We start from the raw sequence: 20,442 nt of genomic DNA on the forward strand, positions 1-20,442 counted from the left end.
CTTCACGATGCCATTATTGTGTTGACTCCAGGAAAGATCCTCTGAGATAATGACACCCAAGAACTTAAATTTGCTCACTCTCTCCACCTCTGATCCCCCCAATGATCGCTGGATTGAATACCTCTGGATTTCCCTTCCTAAAGTCAACAATCAGCTCCTTAGTTTTGGTGATTTTCTGTGAACGGTTGTGTTGGTGCACCATTCAGCCAAGTTTTCAAACTTCCTTGTGTTTGCTGACTTATCACCTTCCTTTATACAACCCACTACCATGCTATCGTCAGCAAATTTGTAGATGGTGTTATTGTCATACCAAGTCACACATTCGTAGATGTAAAGTGAATAGAGCAGGGGGCTAAGAACACAGCCCTCTGGTGCTTCAGTACTGATGGAGATTGTGGAGGAGATGTTCTTATCAATCCTCACTGATTGTCGTCTGATCATATTGCACAGTGGGATGTTGCGTCCCAGGTCTTGGAGCTTGCTGCTCAGTTTTCAGGGGGACGATGGAGTTAAATGCCGAACTGTAATCGATAAAGAGCATCCTGATAAATGTCCAGGTGTTCCAGGGCAGAACCAGTGAGGTGGCATCTGCCATAGACCAGTTGCTATGAAAGGCGAACTGGAATGAATCCATGTCACCACTCAGATAGGAGCTGATATGCAAATAGGAAGGTCAATGGGTAGAAGGATTAGCAAAAAAAAAAAACAAAAGCTACATCTGGATGAGGTGGGCAAGCAAGTGGATTGGTGAACATTGATGACTGATGTTCATTGAGTAATTATTTAAGGATGCGCTGGTGAGAATCCAAAAGAGAATCATCAGAATGTTGCCTACATTCTTTAATTACAAGGAGATTGGATAGGCTGGGATTGATTTTTTTTGGAGTAATGAGGGTTAACCTGATATAGATATATAAAAATTATAGACATAGATAGGATAAATAGTGAGAATATTTTTTCCCATGGTAAGGACTTTTTAAAAAATGAAGCATAGGTTTAAGGTGGGAGGAGAAAGTTCTATAGGAGATTCAAGAGGAAAGGTTTTTTTTTTAAAAAATATATAGAAAGTAATACTCACTGCCTGAGGAAGTTATGTCATCAGATATAATCACTGTGAGACAGACAGACATTTGAACAAGAAAGTCATAAAAGGATTTAGACCTGATGTGGTTAAATGGGAATACTGTAAATGGGAAAAAGATCGGCTTGGACATGCTGGGCCAAACAGCCCATTTCTGTACTGCACAAATCTATGATTCTAGTTCACTTATCGGTATTTTTACCTCACTACTCACTCACCCCAAAATTTTCCATTAAGAAGACATGCTAAAAGCCGTAAAGAAATTGCCCAATCCCCTCTGATCTAGCTATTGGAGTCTGGCTCAAGGTAGCCAGATATAGGTATCAAAACCATGAGCGTGTTGAGGACAAGAAGAGCTCCCAAATGCCTTGGGCACTGAAGGCTTCCTGATTATGTCAGAGGTTAGAACTGAAGCTCGGTTTGCCATTAGATCAAATGTAATTGCCGAGGCTGCACTGGAGGTGAATCCATGAACACGTGACAGGCAGAAATTTCTTGAATCTTGAATTTTTCATACATTTGCTCAGAAATCTTAGAATAAATTTCATGAACTACTTTTAATCCCAACAAGTATGGCAATCATTTCTAAGATGATAAATTAGATTTTAAAAATTTGACATCTGACTGAAGCTCATTTAACTGAAACTATCCACAGTCAATCTTTAATTTATTGTCATTCCAGGAATAATGGTTTTGTTTGTTAAAAAACATACAAAATAAATCATCCTGATTTTATATCATATTTTGTTTAAGAAAACTGCAAGCATTAATCCTAATTATAGATGCATAACCACCAGAGTCTGAAAACACATTAAATTCTACAACGGCATTGTAAGAGTAATGAAATGCATCGTTTTGAAGGGAATTTGTATTTGCTTTAATTCTTAGAACTGTTGGTATTTTTTGTAGATAATTGCTTTCCACCATCTTTTTGGGTTACACTTTCAGAGCCTGAAGTCACATGGGAAGTTGATTGCAAATGTTTGCAAATATGTATTAAATTCATCAAGTGTACTTCAGTGCATATGGTTTTTCATATATAATGTTATTGTAGGTAATTGATGAATTTTCTGTGAAGAAATCAATAGAAAGTATAAACAAGAGAATTTTTATTTAATCAGTGGCTCATAATGAAGCAAACAGTGGTTATTTTTACATTTAAATCAATTATTTGATGTCACAACACTACCACTTCTCATCAGAATAAGAAGATTGTCAGTGCTTTTTTATGCAAGTTGATCATCTGTATTCACTGCCAATCTCATGCAGATCCAATGTAATTTCTTGGTCTAGTGTCAATACTTTTACTGGAAAAATAAAGCAATTAGCATCTGTAATAATTTTATTGGTTGCACGAACTGATTTTTGTCTCTTACTAATTAATTGATTTCCAATTGGAGAGAAATGAAATCGCTAGTTGTATATGTCTCATAAGACTTGAGATTGATATATTTATAAAAAGATCAGAAGGACAGCACGGTTAGCGTAGCCATTAGTGCAACCCTATTACAGCACAAGCGATTGAGACCAGGATTAGAATTCTGTGTTGTCTGTAAGGAGTTTATACATTTTCCCCAAGTTTATGTGGGTTTTCCCCAGGGGCTCCAGTTTCCTACCATGTTCAAAATGTGCTGGGGGCTGGTAGGTCAACTGGGTGTAATTGGGCGGGCACGAGGTCGGGAGCCATGCTGTATGTCAAAATTTAATACATACATTTTAACTTTTATAAGTGGATGGGCTAACTTTCAACTGCTAAGATCAAAAGTGTATCAAAACTGAACAGCCTTAGAAAGAACTATCAGGTAATTTATACTACAGGCAGGTACTTTGCAGCTTGTTTTAAGCTCTTCCCAAGTCAAACATTATCTGTGTAATATTTATCTCTTATATGTTTTTCTTCACCTGTAAATACACCATTAAGCAGAAGTGGTGCTCAGTTTGCTTACAGGATGGTTCCACATAAAGTAATGAGGTAATGGCAATTAGTGTTTTTGATATTGGGGAAAAAAATGAGAGTAGAAGTAGACCATTTGGCCATTCAAGTTTATTCTGCCAGTCAATAAAATCATGATCTACTAACTCAATATCATGTTCCCTTTTTCTCCTCATACACCATGACACATTTTGTGACTACAAATTTTATGTCTGGTGAATGTCTGGGCAGCACAGTTGGTATAGCAGTTAGTGCAATGCCTTTACAGTGCCAGTGATTAGAACCAGGGTTCAAATCCCATGTTGTCTGTAAGGAGTTTATACGTTCTCATCATGTCTGCACAGATTTTCACTGGGGGCTCCAGTTTCCTCCCACCATTCAAAACGTACTGGGAGTATTGGTTAATTGGCTGTAAATTGGCCAGCATGGGCTCATGGATCGAAATGGCCTGTTACCGTGCTGTATGCCTAAATTTAAAAATTAAATTAAAAACTAAATTTGTCTCCTTAAACAAATTCACTGAATTGACCTCCACAGCCCTCTGAGGTAGAGTATTCCACAGGTTCACCACCACCTGTTTAAAAACCAGCCTCTTAGTAAATTGAAATATTATCTGAAAATTTTCAGGAACTTAAGAAGTGGATTTTCAAAAATGGAATCAAGAGCATCCACAGGTCATTGAACTCCAGGTCACTCAGACTGTTGTGGATGAGATTGAACTCTCAGTTTAGGTTATGACAAAGCACACACTATCCTGACCACCATCCCTCCTCACCTCATTTAAGCAATGAGCCTTCATTTCCAAATTCAGCAGCTTGAAGCCTTCTAGAACTAACAAGTTCAAGTTTCGTTACTGGCTTTTCCGATATCTTAATTCAAATTTCAAATATTTATGGAAATGTTCTTTGGTGGCTTAAGACAAGGATTCTGCTTCCCTATTGATTTTCTTTTTATTCACACGTTTCAAGATCTGAATCTCACTGATGAGGCCAGCATTATTGTTCCTTGAAAAGGTGATGGTGCCAATCATTTCAGAGAGCAGTAAAGGTCAACCCATGGGGTGGGTCTGAAATCACACAAGCCCAACCAGCTGTGGCTGAAGTAGTCCTCTAATGGGCAACCACTGATTCAGATGTTCATTTTTTTTAAAACCCTGAAGAGTCTACATCATCATTAGGGAAACTATTTATTGTTATTCCAAATTCCAAATTATGAACTGAATTGATGTTCTATAGCTGCTTTGGTGGAGTTTAAGCATGTCTCTGTTCTATCTTATCACAGACTTTGCATTCTGTTTTCTCTTCCTTCCATCATTTTCTCTGCATCTCAAATCAGTTTAGCTTTAACAAAAGCCCAGCCATTTGAACGTAAAGTCAGTTTCTTTCAAAGCTTGACCTGCTGAGCGTTTTTAGCATTGACCATTTTCTTTGCGATTGATGAACAGTGGAACTAATCATGCAATCTCTGGTGAGGTTTCTGGAACATTCCCATTCCATTCCAAAATCCTGGGGGTGAAGAACCAGTAGAAAACTGGAACCTCTCTCCAAGCCTGGTGGATGTTTGGTAGTGATGACGAGTGCAGAGAGTATGCCTCCTCATGCTCAGAGTTTAAGTGGGAAATTTATTCAAGGGCACAACAGTTGACAAATTTTGTGGCACTTTAGGACTGAGGCGTCTTCCATTATTGAAGAGATCGGCTTCGATCATGCTCAATATTTGCTTGTGTAGGGACTTTATTTTGGATGGGGGGGCTATTCTTCCTAATTAGTTTTGTGGACCATTTTGAGGTCATTGTCTGAGAGAGGGTGGCAAATCACCAATTATGATGGGTCACCGAGCCACAAGGTGTGTTTGGTTCTCCTGACATTTAAGGTCTTTGCCATTGTAAAATGCACGAATGAAATGATGCAAATCCAATTAGTTTGCAGTGTGTTATGAACCTGAGAGAGGGCCAAGTTGTGAGAAGATTTGGTGATGATCAAAGTCAGCAGCTGAGGTGGGGGGGGGGGGGTGGGGGGAGGGGAGTAGTATTACCGAATATGTGGGATAAAGAACGACTTCTTTAAACCATCAGAGTCTTCTACATAATTGTTCAGTACTAAGGAGGCTTTAAACATAACTGCGCATTACAAGAAAGGAAATGAAAACATTGACTGCATAACCATGGGGAGGAAGATGACCATACCAGTTGATGCCTAAACATCTAGTAACATCTTTAAAGATGAAACATCATAAGAACCTCTGATGAGTTTGAATTTTCAGATGGTTCTTTGAAATTTTCAAAGACGCAAAACACATCATTTTGGATAAATGGTTTTGCCAACAAGTAAAAACAACTATTTCAGTATACATACTACCAAACTGTGGTTTTCTGCACTCTTAGTCATTATTCTGAATTCCTTTGGAAATGATGAGGCAGCTACAGGAAGACCCTCTCACATTATTAACTCTGTTAATGTTTACTTCAAATTGATTTGCCTTGGTAGTAGAATTTCTGTAGGCTTTTTTTTTTAATTGCTCATGTAATCATCATTTGTAAAGTTGAACGTATCTAAAACACAGGACTGGAAGGCTCGAGTTATAAGGAGAGACTGGAAAAGTTACGGTATTTTTCTCTGCAGCATAGAAAGCTGAGGGGTGACCTTGCAGAGATGAGGGGCATAGATAAGTTGAATGGTCACAGCCACTTTCCCAGCATAGTGGAACCAAAATCTAAAGGTCATGGACTAGACAGGAGAGGGGAAGGATTTGAAGGAGTCCTGAAAGGCAAATATTTTACATAGGTGGGTATGTGGAACCAGCTGACAGAAGGAACAATTAGAAAGTGTAAAATGCATTTAGATAGGTACATAGGCAGGAAAGGTTCAGAGGAATATGGGTCAAGTGCAGGCAAATGGGGCTAGCTCAGATAGGCCACTTACCAGCATAACTGAGAGGCCAAAGGGCCCCTTTCCCTGCTGTATGACCCTAAAAGATGGCAAGGTTTTATTATAGGTGATACTATGTTTTGTCAGTCATTCAAAGCTTTTATCAATAAATGGGAAGAAGGTACTTCATTTTCCCTGAAAGTTAAGCCTTTAAACAAGCCACCTACCTAGCAAATTATTTCTATATGCAAATAAATCTTATTGTATTAAATTCAGTAGAAATCATACCAAAAGGCTGCATTTATTCAATCTTTTCTGTGAGATTTAATCATACATCAGAAGGCAGTGAGAATAATATCCTTTGTACACTGAAGTGTTCTAATTTGTTAAAGAATGTTAAGAGTTTAAGTAGATATATGAAAGTAAGATTAAACCTTTATTTTCTTAAATGTGCAAGAGCTGACTTGGTTTGTATTAATTTCTTTCCTTCAAAAGATTTCAGCTACTTTCAGAATAGGCTCTAATTCCAATCCATGGCTAGTATCATGCACACTGTAAGGATTTATTCAAAAGAGGATTGTTCAAAATTGTGACATTGATGTGCAGTCAAAATTCCATTAATTTCAAGCTGAGATATATACTATGAATTGGAATAGTTAAAAACATACACTGCAGTTAGAAAAGTCAGTTCTAAATTATTCCTCAAAGTCTTCATTGAGTAACCTGTTGAAAGACTTTTGTGTGTTCGTTACCTTTGTTGTTCATACTCTGTATTTCACAGTAAAGGGGAGAACTTCTCCAGGACCAGAGCAGATGAACATAAATACAAGTTTAAAATATTAAGATATACACTAAAAGTCCACAGTACATTATCCACACATGTTCTTAGAATTCAGGAGCCTGATGGCTTGGGGGGGAAAAAGTACTTGCCCAATCTGGACGCAAGGGTTTGAGTGCTACGGTACCTCCTACCAGATGGCAGAAGGAAGAACAGTTTATGTGAGGGGTGTGTGAAGTCCTTTCCACGTGCATTGCATGTCATAGGTGTCCATTGTGGTAGGAAGAGGACCCCCCCCCACCCCCTCACATGATCTTTTCTGGTGAATTCTCCATCCTCTGCAGAGTCTTATGGTCTGAGGTGGTACAGCTTCCAAACCAGACAACTTCTCGATACATCCTCTGTAGAATGTAGCAAGGAGAGAGGGTGTGAGATGAACTTTCCTCAACAGGAATTGGAGGCGCTTCTGGGCTTTCTTCGCCATGGAGCTGGTGTTAAGGGACCAGGTGAGATTCTCCAGCAAGTGCACTCCAAGGAACTTTATACTTTTGACAACCTCAATGGTGGAGCCATCAATGGTCAGTGGAGAGTGATCCCCTCGGGCCCTCTTGAAGTCAACAACCATCTCTTTTGTTTTATTAACGTTCAGATACAGGTTGTTGGATCTGCACCAGTCCGTTAGCGACTGCACCTTATCTGTACGCTGACTCCTTGTTCTGACTAACATGGCCCAACCCAAGTGAACTTGAAGTTGTTCGAGCTATGTTTTGCTGCAGTCATGAGTCAGGGTGAACAGTAGTGGACTAAGCCCATGTCTCTGTGTGGGGGTGGGGGGGGATTGATCTGAGCCCCTCGTGATGTCATGTCAAAGAGTCCAAGCCCCTCGTGATGTCATCTCAGCGCTAAAAATGTTCTGTTTAGATCTTTTCTGTTTTTGTAAAATCAGATACAGGATACATGACCTGTAATAAAGCACGAAAGTCTGCAGACACCAAGATTCAAGTAAAAACACAATGCTGGAGAAACTCAGTAGGTCAAACAGTGTACTTAATATAGCAAAGTTACATAACCAGCATTTTGACCCAGTACCCTTCAAGTTTTGAGCAAAATGAAGGCAGGCATCCAAATGAAATGGTTGTGGGGGGGGGGGTTCACAGGAGTAGGACCACACACTTATAGGAAAGAGTTAAAAGGTGGATAAAGGAAGGAAGCCATAACAGAAAACTAGGAGAGGAAGAGAAAGAGTGCGAGCACAAGAACATGGAGGGAGTGGTCCAGCAGAAACTGAAGTCAATATTAATGCCATCCAGTTGGAGAGTGCCCAGAATCTTAGATGCTTGACTTCCAATTTATGGGTGGTCTTCATTTGGCAGTACATGGGGCCAAGGACATCAGCACAAGAATGGGGTGCAGAATTTCAACACCAAGGAATTCACAACCTTTCTGCCATGAAACAGTTTATTCGAACCTCTTTCAAAGAGGAAGCTCCCCCATGAAACCCATCCCATCTTTGCTTTGTTCACATTTTATGTCTGTAGTTATGTATGCTATCGCTTCACACCTGCTACCAGAGGGCTGATTCACAATCCCCATTACAGATTTAAATTTTCTTCATACATCTTCCTATAAGGACTCCACTGTGTGGTTACCTTTCGTAATATCATCTCTCATATTTAAATAAAATTTAAATCATTTTATCTTTAATCTTATACAACTCCTACCCCTCCCCTTAATTATTTTCCCAATTTTTCTAGCAGATGTATCAGAATAATAAATAGTAACTTGACAATGTACATTTTTAAACAAAGCATATCATAATAAATGTAGGTTGTAAAACAGTGAAGTGGAAATGCATTTTCTTTGTGTATGGATCTCATAAAAAGGCAATAATTAAACTGATGTGCATTTCACGACATGTTCCTCTACAGTTATTCTGTAGAGAAAGCTTTAATGATCAATTCCAGGGCAATAATATCAGCACAAAATTTAACACAAATCTTTCTGCGCAGCACATGCTGGTGAGCACTGATACATATCTAGTCAAAAATGGATTTTTCACCAAGTAATTTACCATGAGGTAGTCATTTGCCAGTCAACAGGAACAACTGAATATCATCTACGTTCTTCCTCTTCGATTTCACAAAACAAAATTCTCACTCAACCAAACAGTAAATTATGATTCCAGTTTGTGCAATGCTCTCCTGTAAATGGGACATTGAAAAATGATTTGATTCAAAGCTTGCTTATAGGTAACCATAAATCTTTCTGGCAGCATTATGATTTCCTGCAAGGTAATGCGTTTGGGAACATCACACAACCAACAAGCAACTCTGCCGAAAGCCCAACGCCTGCGTCTGGGACTCCATGGCAAGTGAAGTACTGACTGGATAGTAATCTTTTAACTGGCTGTTAATAGCTTGGTCTTGGTTGGGGAGTGGGGAGGGGAAATGTAGGCACAGACCATGATATCAGCAGTCCATTCATGAGCAATGTTATTAAAAAATGGATAGCTTCCTGCTATCCAGTTAGATGTCCACATCAATTTATTTACCCTAATTTTTTTCCTCACACCTCAACATCTTTTCCTAATAATTATTCACCAATCTCAACCTTGCAAGTGTCTATTGCCTTAAAATCTATAGGTTTTTAGGGTGTAAACAAAAGGTCTGCAGATGCTGGAGTCTAGTGCAGTACACCAAAGTGCTCTAGGAACACAGCAGGTCAAGCAGCATCCAGAAAGCAAATATTAAGTTGACATTTTGGCCTGAGCACATCTTCAAAAGTGCCAAAAATCAGGTAGATGCAGAAATAAGGTGGATTTGTAGGGTAAGGGTGGGGGTCGGGGGGGGGGGGGGAAGAAGAAGTAGCAGAGGCTTGCAGCTGCAAGATAGTGACAGGTGGGAGGTGGAAGAGGAGAAAGGAGCTGAGAGGTAAAAGGGAGAGGGGCAGAGAGCTGGGAAAGACAGCTCTCTGATAGAAGAAAGGGGCTAGGGAACTGGAAAAAATAATTTGGAGGGATAAGGATAGTGACAGAACGACAGAAATCAGAGGTCAACATTGATGCCATCTAGTTGGATCCTACTGATATAGAATACAAGGTGTTCTTCATTTTACATGGCCTCTGTGAAAGCTTCTTATTTCAACAGATCATTTTATGCAAAACTTGTATTTTCACATCTAAATGCTCTACTTCTAATTTTCTTTTGGCAATCCCTTCAATTCTTTTTGACCACCCCATCAAATCAAAACTTGATAAAATTCAAAATTCTAAACTCAAGGCAATGCAAGTTTGCCTGGATCATCCTTCTAATTGAGCAATTACCCTCAATACAAGTTGAGTGAAGCTTTGCCAATTCAATTCAAGACCTGGAATGTTATTTCCAAAAGTATCAATTACTTTTAAATTGTTTTTCCAAAAGCTTCACTTCAAAATGAAGCTTGAATGAAGCAGTTGCTTTGCTGAAAAATACAACTTTAAAAAAAAAAAAATTTCCAGGCTCAACAAACCAGCTTGAGGTTATACACACACATTAATTCCTCCGCCCCCTTTACTTTCCTCCCTATCTCTCCTATACAATTGATGAAGCAATCAATAAACTTGTATTAATAGAGTCAATTAACTACCCTTCCCTGTATATAAAAAACTACACACAATGTCGGCATTATCTTTGCAAGTAGGAGGAATTAAACTATACAATTCAATTAAGTTTTACATATTTTAAACAAATGCATCATAATTCTTTCTGATATTCTAAGTGATCTGCTCTAGGGAATGCAACTCTGCATTTCCATATTCCATCATGAGATGGTTAACTGGGAGTCGAACTTCCATGAAATGGCTTTACACTTCCTGGCTCCAGACCTTCACAAAAGAAATTTGGTGCTTTGATAATTTAAAACATGTTACCAATGTCTCCAAAAAGATACACTTCTCGATCTTGTGGAAAATCCACATTTGTAATGTCCCCCAAATTCACCCAAAAAGCCCTTACCTTTGTACACAGCCAGGTGGAGTAGACGAGAGTTCCAGCCTCTACATCACATCTAAAGCACATTTCTGAAAAAAAAATCAGATATTGATTTGTGTAATTTTTGTGATAGGAGGTATAACTGATGTAAAAAATTATATTGCAACAATTTATATCTGGTATTAATAATTCCTGTCATACTGTTCATACATAGGTCTTGTCACCACTGTTAATTTTTGTATCCAAGCCTGACTCCCATCTCTACCTAGATCTATGGAATTTCTGTTTCGGATTCTCACTTTGGAATACGTAATACATTCTAGTTATAAATTTATATACATTCCCTGTCAAATTAGAATCTTGATGTTGTTGCACCTAGGTAAAAATCATATCTGGTCTTAATTTTCCCCTTGAGAGATTTTAGTTACAGATAGCAGAAGAATGTTCTGCTAAACAAATCATATTTATTTCTTAAATGTTCAAATATCATAAGCTTCCTTTGTATATAAAATTCTAAATATTTCTGACACCAGATGTCCAGGACCTCATTAACCATATTTTGTGTCAAAGGTATTTTTGAACTTATCCCAATTTTTAATCCAATATATTGATTAAATTTGCAGTACATGTTTTAGTATTAGGTTATTTGATTTTGTTATCGTGTTATATGGCGAGCTCTCCACTGGCCATCGTGTCAGAGGTGCAACAAAGAAGAGGTACAAGGACTGCCTAAAGAAATCTCTTGGTGCCTGCCCCATTGACCCCCGCCAGTGGGCTGATCTCGCCTCCAACCGTGCATCTTGGCACCTCACAGTTCGGCGGGCAGCAACCTCCTTTGAAGAAGACCGCAGAGCCCACCTCATTGACAAAAGACAAAGGAGGAAAAACCCAACACCCAACCCACCAATTTTCCCCTGCAACCGTGTCTGCCTGTCCCGCATCGGACTTGTCAGCCACAAACGAGCCTGCAGCTGACGTGAACATTTTCCCCCTCCATAAATCTTCGTTCGCGAAGCCAAGCCAAAGATTTGATTTTGTAAATAAATTCTCCTGCTCTCATCAAATACATCCCAATTGTGCCCAGGATAGTCTCCTCAAAAAAAAAATGCAATAAGCTATATTTAATAAATATTAAAATAAATATTTAATTAAATCAGTTAATTTTAGACCTCAAAAGTTATAATCCCATGCCAATTTCTCCATGGAGATTCTAGCCACCTGACCATGCCACAGGAACCTTAAGTTCCTTAAAAAGCACTAGGGTAATGAAGTGGCCCAATGATTGAAAATACTGAAGTTTTGGCATCACCATCTAGTTAAGGTCCTCCCCAATCTTCCAGAGTAAGGGAAAATAATTAAGTTTGTACAAATTTCAGTTTTTTTTAATCTACTTCTATTCCTAAATATTTTAGGCCTTCATCTGGCCACCTGAACTGACTTCCTTGTTAATATTGTCTATAATCCCCATTTGTTAAAGGCATATTTTCACTCTTATTCAAATTCACTTTATAACCTAAAACTTTCCCCATAATCTTCCAATATGACCCTTAGTCAACTGCTTCCCCGGATCTGTCAAATACATTAAAAATCAATCTCTTTGCTGATGATACATGATCCACCAGGCCCCTTTGAACTCCTTTATGTCTGGAACCTGTCAAATGGTTTCCACCAGTGTTTCTATTGCCAGTATGAGTAGTGCTGGGGATAATGGGCAGCTTGTCTACTGGACCTATTCAATGGAAAAATTGGAGACATCTGTGTTTGTAATAATTTTAGCTTGGGATTTATGGTAAAGTGTCTTCACCTAATTAAAATCTCTCTAGTATCTTGAAAAGAAATTTCCATTCTAATCTGTTGAAGACCTTCTCTGCATCTAGAGGCACAGCGACTCCCACATCCAGTCCTAACTGTGCTAAATATAATTGACTTATGTTGTTTGCTGATCATCTTTAAACAAATCCAGTTTGATTTTGATTCATTAATTTTGGTAGATATTTTGCCAAAATATTAGTTAATGTTTTAGCAATAAATTTACAATCTCTATTTAGTAAAGAGATTGGAAGCAGGGTTTAAGGGATCCTGTCTTTTGGGATTACCGTGATGATAGCTGCCGAGAGGTACTGGGAGAGTATGTGTCTCCACCACTTGATCTATTACCTTCACAAGAAGGGGTATTAGAAAACAATACAAATCTTGTTTGACCATTCATGGGCAATTATCTTAAAACTGTCCAAAAATAGACCAGTTAGAGATTAATTCACTATATTGATCTTGGTTGGATGCAGAAGTTCCAGGTCTGACTGAATTAGTTCATTGATAACCACAAAGCCAGTTACCAAAGTAAATAATCTTGTAGCTGAGGAATGGAATGGTCTGGTCTGCTACATGAAGGGCTCCAAGGACATGGCACAGAAGGTGATTCTGCAGGGCCCCCTCTGGTGGAACAAAGCCAGAAAATGCACCTGCAGAAAGAAACTATCAATATTTCAGGTCAGGAAACCTTTCTCAGAAAGAAGGGAAGAATGGGGAGTTCAGTTCTCAAAGCAGAACTTGGGGAATGAGGTAGAAAATTATATTAGATAGATTAAGACAGGTTAGATGGCTCCAAAACCTTAAATTCCCTAATGACCCCAGGTTCATTGCACCTCACCCAATCCAGAACTGTGGATCCCCTGGTGGCTATCAACAATGATCCTAATGATCTAGGAATCTGGTCCTGCCCCAACTCCAGCCATAACTTCCTATTTGTACCCTCTCTAGCATATGGCACAGGCAGCAGTCCTGAAATTACCACCCTTGACACCCTACCTTTTAACTTCTTAACTCCCCAAGTTCTCTCGAGGACCTCAACTCTACTCCCATCTATGTCATCCATCCCCACATGAACCATAACATCCAACTGCTTCCCCTCCTCTTCCCCTTCCAGAATGCTGTGGAGTCAGAGACATCCTGGTCCCTGGCACCTGGGAAGCAACATGCCAACCTGGAGTCTCAGGACATTCTAATAAACTTTGTATGCCTTCCCCATTACTAAGGCTTTCCTCTTCTCAGCCCTTCCCTTCTGAGCCAAGGTGGCAGCCTCTGTGCTATAGGGATGTCTTGTCCTTGGTAGATCACCCCCACAAACAGTATACCTACTGTCAGTGGGAACATCTACAGGAGTTCTCTACACTACCTGTATCTTCCTTTTTCATCCGGAGATAGATACCCAGTTATTTGTGTCCTGTCTACTTGGAGTGACTACTTCCCATTCTCTATTACTGCCCAAGCCTCCTGAATAATCCACAGTTTATCCAGCTCCAGTTGCCAAACTCAGTCTGTAATTAACCAGAGCTGAATGCACTTTCTGCAGGTCTGGGACAAGATACCATTCTTGATCTCCCACAGCTGGAGCAATCTACAGTCATAGCTAACTCCATTAACTTGTATGATAAACTTCCTTACCTAGTCTTACCACCCCAGTTTCAAGCAAGCAGCTCACCTCAGTCACACTTCAACAAAGGCACTGAGAGACAAAGATTCAATATCCCTGAACCTTGATGGCCACTACTAGGACTGTTCCTCCTTTTACGTAGCCTTGAGTCTATCAACACAACTACTGTGCAGCCCTGGACAATTGTCACAATTTCTCACACCTGTATTCAACTATCCAATCATAGCCTTAATACTTAACAGCAATAAATCACTTAAGTGATTAATCCTTAATGGTTCCAAAACCAGCTAAAAAAAGGTAAGTTGCTCTAACTTTTTTAATCAGTTGCCTGTCTGACTGATGTCATGCACCTGTGCAGTAGTCCCCTACCTGACCTTAGACTTTACAATTTAAAAAAATTCAAAAACACTTCACTACTTAGTTTTCCCAGCAACTAGTCTCTCACTCTCCTGGCTTCACAATAAATGGCACAAATAAGGTGAGTATTCACAGTATTTTTCCCAGGGTAGATGATTGTTCAACTGGAAGGCATAGGTCTAAGGTGAGGGGAAGAGAATTAAGATGAACCTAAGGGAAAACATTTTCATATCTGAATGAGCTGTCAAAAGGAGTTATAGAATCAGGCATAATTATGATGTTAAAAAGACATTTGGACCGATAGGTGAACAGGAAGTGATTAGAAAGACATGGACCAAATGCAGGCAACTGGAACCTGGGGCTAGTCCTGAAGATCAATTTGGTCGGCATATTTCCTGCCATATGACTCCTTACACTTTATGACACCAGTAATAGAATATCTGCTTTTCGCTTCAAGTCACTGACCAGTTACATAGATATCTTTTTTGAGGAAAGTGCTTTCCAGTTTCATCATTTTTATTTAATGGTCTGAACTTTGCACATAGCAGTGGCCCTCTACTCTGACCGCTGCTCTACAGACAAAGTTCCTGCTTTCCTTTTCATCATCCCTTCATTTGAGCTGTCAAACTTCAGCAATAAGCTTCTCCACCCCATACTAACATAATCCCATCACAAGAGGCTGATGGGGGCAGATGCAGGAAACCCATGCCAGTGAGATAACTGACAGTTGTCTATCCCTGTCCTCTAACTCAAATGGTTGCCAAAGATATTCAGAAACTTGCATAATATTCCAGAACTGTTAAAAAATAATTAAGTTATAAACATTTTGAAAACAAACATTTTAAAAAATAAGAAAACTAAATTAAACTATAATTATCCGCATTTACCTAATCCCCTTGTCCTTTAAAATTACTGGAGGAGAACTCTCTGTTGCAGGTCCAAGCTGGCACAGTTTGTGCAGATTCCCCAGTGCATTTGCTGGGTAATTGCCAGAATATTCCACTTCACCTTTGGACGGCAAGAGGAACACAGCTGTGCAGCCTGGTCATAAAAATACCCAACTGAAATATTCGAGGAAGTTCAAGACTTGGGGGAGTAAATCCCAGCTGTGCAAGGCCTGTGTTGGGCATACATGGTTCAAGAAATTATGGAAAACTAGACAAATATTTCCCTTTATAAAAGTGTTATTTTTTGACGTTGAAAACCTTGAGTGCCATGGTAAGAGCCAATGTCACCTCTCTGCATCAGTGCAGATATTTGGCTATTCTCCAGTACTGTAAACACTATGGCACTGCATCTTCAATGAAAAGATTTTATTGATGGGGTTTTGAGTTGAAATTGTCATATTTTAATTTATTTTAGTTCAAGATCGATACTGTGTACATACTAACAATATGAGTTGGTACATTAATGCTGCAAAACACTTCTCTCATTCTCTCTCTCTCCAAAATCCCTTTCAAACCATGCTTGTACAGTGCCAATAGGAAAGGCATAAAGGGACATGGGCTTAATGTAGGCAAATTAGCTGAGTGAATATATATGCACTACAGTTGATGGAGATGAGGTAGGCCGGAAGGGCCCTCTTTTGTGCTGTACAATTTTACAATTCTATGATTTGATTATTTATAAACTTTCTAACAACCCTGTACATTCCACAAGGAAACCTTGCATGCAGTACAGGTGTAAATGAGAGCTTGTGATGGTCATATATTAGTTGCCATCTCAATTCAAAGAACAGGGTTTAGAAATTCAGTTATCAGAGGCAGTGGGCTGAGGAAACACAGAGTTTCATCATAGGATTCCCATCGTAAGGATCTTTTGGCAGTGATCAAGGCTGATGGCACAGTGATCATGTCGCCATGCTGGACACCCATAAGCTTGGATACCCTGAGATATGAATCAAGTCCCATGGCGACAGCTGTGCCATTCAAATTCAGATGAACAATTTCTCTGAAAAATGATCTTATCCCATCTTGTCCAATAGTCCAGACAAGAAATAGCCTGACATGTCATACTTATTGTGGCAAACTCTTCAATCATAGTCCCTGGGTAAGTCCTCTCACCTGTGGGGTGTACTCACCAGATTGGGAAGAACAGTTGTTTACAGGCAGGGCTTGAGAGCTTATAAAAAGGTTTGAAAACCACTGCTTTAATCGTACCTAATTGACTTGTTATGTGCACGGTTTCATAACCCCAAAGGAAATGGGCCCAATGGCAATTTTCTCAAACAAAATATTTCAGTAACAATTAGGTCTCAACCTTCCCTTTCCACTCACATACCACCTTAAGCAACCCCTTATCAATCACAGAGCATTTATGGCATAGGGATTGCTTAAGATGGAATGTGAGTTTAGGGGGGCAGTTTGCAAACCACTGATATAGATTGAATGCTTGTTTATGCACATGTTCTTCAGGCAATAATATAGTGAGTGTACTTAACAATAGCATTTATTCTCTTCAGGAAGATTCCATGCAGCAGAAATGTATTGTCAATGATGCAACAGCTGTGATACATTCTGTTACACTTTTGGCGAGTATACACCTAAGGCTCAAAGATGTAGCATGACTGCACTTATTCAGAAAGCCTATGAGCTCTACTTCAGTTGTAAACCTGATGGCCAAGACAAACCCTGAGCACCTCACATTTGTTGTGCAACATGTGCAGTCAACCTGAGAGCAAGGCTCAGCATCATTATGCGATCAAATATGCTAAATTTAATGAAAGTTAACTTAATGGTTTTTTTTCCAGCTTCCTACATGATGCAGAAAATCTAAGAGTATCTTTGTGTTCAGCTTGAAGTTGTCTATCATAATCCATAAATATTTTTCAAGAAGCAAACTTTTCAAAATATTTGTTGTCCAGTGTTATGGCAAATGTGAAACAGCCCTGGAGACACATAATCCTTGAAGATGCTGGAATTGGCTCCTAAACTCATTCTGCTGAAGGAACTCAGTGGGTCAAGTAGCATTAGTGGGAGAAAAGGAATAGCCAACAATACCCTGAAGAGCTCTGGCAATATATCTCTTATGGATGCTGCAAGACTAGCTGAGTTCCTCCAGCATTTCTGTGTGTTTTTATTACAATCACAGAGTCTGCAGACACACACTTCAACCAACTCTTTGAAACAAAGTACTTTATCAAGACTGGGGAAATGGGTTACTGGTCAAAATGTTGTCCAATCTTTTTTCTGCCACTGACGCTACTTGGGCTTGCAGGGAGTGAGAAAGAGGCCTGAACTTACCAGGGTGGGATGCCGGGAGCTAGCCAAGCAGACACCCTTGGAAAGAGTCAGAAGAGAAAATCAGGAGCGCCATCTGTGGTGGTAGGCAATGGATACCAAGACACATAACTATCACAAGTAATAACCATGAATACGTTGCACACAAAAGATTCACTTCAACACACACAAAAAAAGGAAGATATAGCTATATAAAACATTTGGTTTTCTTTTCAGGACAACACAAAACATTTTACAGCCAATGAAGGACTTTTTAAATGTAATCCCTGTTGTAATGCAGGAACCACAGCAGTCACTTTTCACTTGCCAAGCTAGTGCAAAAGGCATTGTAATAATGATCCTATAGTCCTCTTAGAGTAATATTGATTGAGGGCTAAATATAAGGAGGGATTAATTCACCTGCTCTTCTTCAAAATGGCCTCATAGTCTCTCACATCCTTAGAACTAGTTCCAAACTCTATGGCTGTGCACATTCAAAACTGGTTCCCTATTAGCTCACAGAACAGCATGCTCCTATTTTTAAACAAAGCAAAATGTTACTCTATTCATTTACTTGTATGTTGTTTGTGTGGGAGGGAATAGAGAAGTATTCTTTCCTGCAATTTAAAATGCATGTGTGCTCTTAAATGTACTGTTTAAAACCATCCCATATTGCTGAAAAGCATCATTTCCCAAGGCCACTCTGTTAAGAGGTCTTCAGATGGAAACATTATTTTAATCCTTACTGTGCAATACGTTCAAGTTCATACTTCTAAATACAAGGTCAGTGTTGATGGTAAATGATAGGAAAAGTAATTGTGTCAAGTTTTGCCCTGACATGTGCACAGATCGTCATGGGTTTTATTTTGGAAGGTGTAGGGTTATATTAAGACCACAACTTATGCCAGGATTCTGCAGAGTGAAGTGGAGCAGAAAATATCAAACTGAAAATGACAAATGGCTGCTTGAAAGCTAATTAATTACAACTTTTTTTTTTAAATGGCATGATTTTTATGAAAAACTTTAGTCTGCAACTTGTAGAATTGATGTTTGCAAACGTTAATCAATATAAATCATATCAAATACGTCGTTGTCATTTATTATCATTGCATCAAAGAAGTGAAAGGAATTTTGCTACCATTCTCTTTTTAACTTTGGTGACTTTCTATCTGTTCTAAAGATAGCTGTAAACCTGACGTCATTGATACAAAACACAGAAACCAACAGGAGCAATTTCTGTTATGTCTCCCACAATGAAATTATACCTTACCTCTGCATTAAAAACTGGTTTGACATTATGCTGCAGAAAGATAATTAGCCACATAATTTTAACAATATGCTTATTTCCAGGAATTAGTGGCAACACCCTGTCTTCATAATTTTTCAGCTCTAAAATAAACATCAGTATGCAAAGCCGAAGAGTAATTCATATTCAGTAGTAATGCATATATGAGTACTAACTGTTTTCTATATTTATTTCTAATACTGTTGGATGTGAATACAAGCATGCATTTTCAATGAGCCATATGCACTGATTGATATTCCTGAAGTTTAATAAATCATTCGTCAGCCCTTGAGTAATCCACCTGTTTGTGAAATATAAAATTCTTGATAATATTTGAAAGCTTCAAACATACCATTAGAGTTGTGTTTTGGAATTTAAGCTCTATCTTTCCAATAGTAGAAGAAATGACATGTAGTTGGCTCGTGACGCAAATACACACAGTTCATTTCTCAATTCTGGGACAAATTTCTCTGTTGAAGAGATACTGAAGGGAGCATTAAGACGGCCTGATGATTAGTTAAGAGATTAAATAATTGGAATATATACAAAAATATGATGAGGTGATGATTATACACTGGCAAATCTGATGTTCTGTGATTGTAAAGTGATAAGGTGGGTATGACTCCCTGCACAAGGGAGTCAGAAGACAGCCTCAGTTAAAACAGGGTAAATTCATATGTGATTTCTAGAAACAGGATTACAGTGAGCAATATTTCAGCCAATCAATAAAGCACGTGCTTTTGGGGAAAGTGAAAGCATGAGCCAGTGTTTCGTTCAAATTCAAATTAATTAGTTCTTTCCAGTAAAAAAAAATCAGGGATTATTCGAATTAAGTAAGTTAAGCTGTTGCAGTTTCTAAATTTAGGAGATTTAGGAGGAAGTTTGCAAGTATCAAGAGTGAGTGAAATTTGCTTATATTTCTTTCTGTAGCTAATCAGCTGTGGCAGAAGTTTGTGTATAACCATAACAATTTGAAGCATTGTGAATGATCACTACTCCTTTATTATACCAATGCAATACCATATTTTTTGACACATTTGCACACCGAATTTGTTGGCACATGCTTCCTGAGATATTTGAAAGGGTGTAATAGCATGAGAGGTTAATTCTGTGATGACTTTTGTTCCTATATGAACAGATGCCTCATTCCAAATGTCATCTCTATGTTTTCTTGACATACCTGCCAATGCACCATGATAGGCATGGAAGCAGAAATGGCTGGCAGCAACATTTAATAGGAAATGTCAAAAACTCTCATCCAAATTCTGTAAATCATTAACCCTTTTATGAAGAACTACTTGAAACATAAACAGGATAAAGTTGTTCTAGGAACTAACATGCCAAAAGATTTTTTTTTAAACCCTTTTATTAAATTGCCTGTTGCATTAGAGTCACTGTGGCCATCACCTTGACAATGCCTTCTGAGAAGATGGTTTGAACATTTATCGTGCCTGGTTTAATGAACTAACGAGAAGAATTTTAGCTAGAATGTTTCCACACTTTCCCAATGGACAACCCTGTA

At 38.8% G+C, this 20,442-nt stretch overlaps 1 protein-coding gene across 27 annotated transcripts in view; it reads right to left on the reverse strand.

The window, feature by feature from the left end:
* Nucleotides 1-20,442, reverse strand: part of LOC138743264 (follistatin-related protein 5-like) — a 795,256-nt gene that overhangs the window by 724,486 nt on the left and 50,328 nt on the right. For 26 of the 27 annotated variants that reach the window (XR_011344764.1, XM_069898295.1, XM_069898291.1 and 23 more), the window contains one exon: nucleotides 10,652-10,716. The gene's annotated coding sequence lies outside the window, so the exon portion shown is untranslated. Of the gene's footprint in view, nucleotides 1-10,651; nucleotides 10,717-17,659; nucleotides 17,733-20,442 lie in introns of those variants that run through there. The other variant, XM_069898289.1, reaches the window with a different exon arrangement.

This window comes from Narcine bancroftii, chromosome 9, assembly GCF_036971445.1.
Source record: "Narcine bancroftii isolate sNarBan1 chromosome 9, sNarBan1.hap1, whole genome shotgun sequence".
NCBI classification, from domain to species: Eukaryota; Metazoa; Chordata; class Chondrichthyes; order Torpediniformes; family Narcinidae; genus Narcine; species Narcine bancroftii.